Source organism: Zingiber officinale, chromosome 1A (assembly GCF_018446385.1).
Source record: "Zingiber officinale cultivar Zhangliang chromosome 1A, Zo_v1.1, whole genome shotgun sequence".
NCBI classification, from domain to species: Eukaryota; Viridiplantae; Streptophyta; class Magnoliopsida; order Zingiberales; family Zingiberaceae; genus Zingiber; species Zingiber officinale.
The window spans coordinates 105,451,886-105,455,953 of NC_055987.1; positions in this window are offsets into that span (position 1 = coordinate 105,451,886).

A 4,068-nucleotide genomic window follows, 5' to 3' on the forward strand; every position below is an offset into this window, starting at 1 on the left:
ATGCTGAACCGACAGATGATGTTCTGCCAGATGAATTTTTTGACCATCTGTTCGGTGATCTTGGCTAGCGGCTCGGCCTCCACCCACTTGGAAAAAATAATCGACCGCCACTAGCAGAAATTTTCGCTGCCCGGTCGCCATAGGAAATGGACCAACAATATCCATTCCCCACTGATCGAATGGACATGAGACTGTTGATGCCTTCATTTCCTCTGCCGGTCGGTGGTAGAAGTTATGGTACTTCTGGCACGAAAGGCACGTCGACACGGTCCGAGTGGCGTCTGCTTGTAAGGTTGGCCAGAAGTACCCGGCCAATAGGATCTTCTTAGCCAGCGATCGTCCGCCCGGATGTCCTCCACATGATCCTTGATGTACTTCTTGGAGGATGTAAGCCGAGTCCTCTGAGCTCACGCATTTCAACAGCGGGCGTGAGAAAGCCTTCTTGTAAAGCTGATCGTCGATGAGTGTGAACCGACCGGCTCTCCTCCTTAGCAGCTGAGCTTCATTCTGATCGGACGGTGTGGCGCCCGAGCGCAGAAACTTCGTGATGGGTGTCCGCCAGTCGCTCAGAAACGAGAGGCCCTCCATACGGTCGACATGCGCCACCAACAACACTTGTTCAATCGGCTACTGAATGGCAACCGGCGTTATCGAGCTCGCGAGTTTGGCTAATTCATCGGCCGCTTGATTTTCCGCTCTGGGTATCTTCTGGATAATGACCTCTTTAAAATTGGCTTTAAGCTTCTCAAAGGCTTCAACGTAGAGCTTGAGCCGAGCGTTGTTAATTTCAAAGGTGCCAGAGAGCTGCTGCGAGGCCAACTGCGAATCCGAATAAAGTGTTACCCGACCGACACCAACATGCCGAGCTGCCTGCAAGCCGGCTATGAGGGCTTCATATTCTGCTTCATTGTTTGTGGATTTGTAATCCAGCCGGACGGATAAGTGCATCTTTTCTTCTTGAGGGGAGAGCAACAGTATTCAAATCTCACTTCCGAGCCGAGTGGATGATCCGTCCATAAATATTTTCCACATAGCTTTCGGCTCTGAATTCTGCACCTCAGTCACAAAATTTGCCAATGACTGCGCTTTGATTGCTGAGCGGGGCTGGTACTGGATGTCAAATTCACTTAACTCCGTCATCCATTTGATGAGCCGCCCGGACACTTTTGGATTTAGTAATACACGCCCGAGCGGGCTATTGGTTTTGACAATGATGGTATGCGCCAGGAAGTATGGACGAAGGCGCCGAGCGGTGAGGACCAGAGCGAAAGCCAGCTTCTCGAGCCCAGTGTAGCGAGATTCAACATCTTTTAAAATATGACTAAGGAAATGCACAGGCTCATCTCCACTCACCCTCACTAGTGCCGAGTCAATTGCTTGCTCGGTTGAAGACAAGTACATATAAAGTGGCTCACCCGCAGTCGGCTTGGCTAATACCGGGAGAGAGCTCAGATATACCTTCAAATCTTCGAACGCCCGATCACATTCTTCGTCCCAATGAAACTTATTGGCCTTGCGCAAGATTTTGAAAAAAGGAAGGCTCCGGTCGGCGGTTTTGGAGATGAATCTGGACAAAGCAGTTATCCGACCGGTCAAACGCTGCACTTCCCTTGTATTTCTTGGAGGCGGCATGTCTTGTAGAGCTTTCACCTTGCTGGGATTTGCTTCGATTCCCCGCTCGGTCACTATGTACCCCAAGAAACGCCCTCCTTTTGCTCCGAACAAGTACTTCTGGGGATTTAGCTTGACTCCATATTTGCGTAGCGTTCGGAAGGTTTCCTCCATCTCTTTGAAGAGATCGGTCGCTCGAACGGACTTGATGAGAATGTCGTCCATGTACACTTCCAGATTTCGCCCGATCTGCTCTCTGAATACTTTATTCATCAAGCACTGATATGTGGCTCCCGCATTCTTCAATCCGAACGGCATCACATTATAGCAATAGGTGTCGTCGGCCGTCACAAAGCTGACTTTTTCTTGATCTTCACGGGCGAGCGGTACTTGATGATAGCCGTAGAGTCCACCAGCTGATCTATCCGGGGCAGAGGATAAAAGTCTTTCGGGCAAGCTTTGTTGAGATCCCGAAAATCTATGCATACTCTCCACTTGTTGCCCGGCTTGGAGATTAATACTACGTTCGCCAGCCAGCTCGGGAACTGCACCTCGCGTATATGGCCGGCTTCCAGAAGCTTCTCCACCTCCGCCCGGATGATGGTATTCTGCTCGGCGCTGAAATCTCTTTTTCTCTGCTTCACCGGCCGAGCGTCCGGTCGGACATGTAGCTCGTGCTGCTCTATGCTCGGCGAAATTCCGGGCAGCTCGTGCGTCGACCAGACGAAGACATCACAATTTCTCTGGAGGCATTTGATCACTTCCTCCTTCTGGTTGGCCTCCAGATCAGACGCAATAAAGGTTGTGGCCTCCGCTCGGGTTGGGTGAATCTGCACTTCCTCTTTTTCTTCATAAACTAAAGAGGGAGGCTTTTCAGTTATAGCATTCACCTCGATTCGTGGCGACTTCCGAGCGGAATTGGATTCTGCTCGGACCATTTCGATGTAGCATCGCCGAGCTGCCAGTTGATCTCCTCGTACTTCTCCCACTTTGTCTTCAACGGGGAACTTGATCTTCTGGTGGAAGGTAGAGACGGCCGCTCGGAACTCACTGAGCGCCGGTCGTCCCAGAATGACGTTGTATAAGGAGGGAGAGTCTACCACCACGAAGTTCGCTGTCCGCGTCCTCCTAAGCGGCTCTTCTCCCAGTGAGATGACCAGCCGGATTTGTCCGACCGGTAGGACTTCATTGCCCGTAACGTAGAGGGAGGTTGTCATGGGCAGTAGCTCAGTGCGGTCAATTTGTAGTTGATCGAACGCCTTTTTGAATATTATGTTGATCGAGCTTCCTATGTCAATAAAAACGCGGTGAATAGTGTAGTTGGCTATTACCGCTTTGATGAGCAGAGCGTCGTCATGGGGCACTTCAACTCCTTCCAAGTCCCCAGGCCCAAAACTGATTTCGGGTCCACTCACCCACTCTCGGCTGCAGCCGACTGCATGGATCTAGAGCTGCCGGACGCTCGCCTTTCTTGCTCGGTTGGAGTCTCCTCCGGTCGGCCCACCAGCTATAATGTTGATTTCGCCTCGGGAAGTATTGCTTCTATTTTCTTCTTCTCGGGCGGAAGGCCGGGGACGTTCCCTAGACATTCAGAGATTCTCCCGCCTCAGAGAGCGATGCCGCTCGGGAGTCGGTTGTTGCCGCCTGTCGGCTACCGTCCGATCGGCTTCACAAGGCCTTTGCCGCCTGTCGGCTGATGGCGACCGACGACCGGCGCCTCTGGAAACGGAGTGGGCAATTAGAGGAAGACTGCGGCAATCCTTGGTGTTGTGAGTGTCCGTCCGATGGAAGGAGAAGAACATTGGGGTCCATCTCTTCTTTGTCCTAGGCCGCTCGACTGCTACTTCTTGGACATGAGGTCTTGGATGAGCTCGAATTGCTTCGGCCCGTGGTCCTCTGGGTGGCTGATGAGCAACGTGCGACTTCCGTTCGGCAGGAGGAGCCCGCTCGGCTGGAGTTTCTTTTTTCCGGGCCGCTTGCGCTTCCTCCACGTTGATGTATTCGTTGGCCCGGTGTAGCATGTGGTCGTAGTCTCGGGGCGGCTTCTGAATGAGCGATCTGAAGAAATCACCATCCACGAGGCCTTGTGTGAAGGCATTCATCATGGTCTCCGAGGTGGCCGTTGGAATGTCCATGGCCACTTTGTTGAAGCGTTGGATGTAATCTCGGAGCGATTCGCGAGCTTCCTGTTTGATGGCAAACAGACTAACACTGGTTTTTTTATAGCGCCGACTGCTTGCGAAGTGGTGGAGGAAGGTCGTTCGGAAGTCTTTGAAGCTCGCGATGGATCCGTCCGGCAACCTCTGAAACCATCGTTGAGCTTATCCGGAGAGGGTGGTGAGGAAAACACGACACTTCACCCCATCTGTGTATTGATGCAGGGTTGCCGTGTTATCAAACTTGCCCAAATGATCATCCGAATTGGTGGTTCCATTGTATTCGCCGATTGTCGGAGGC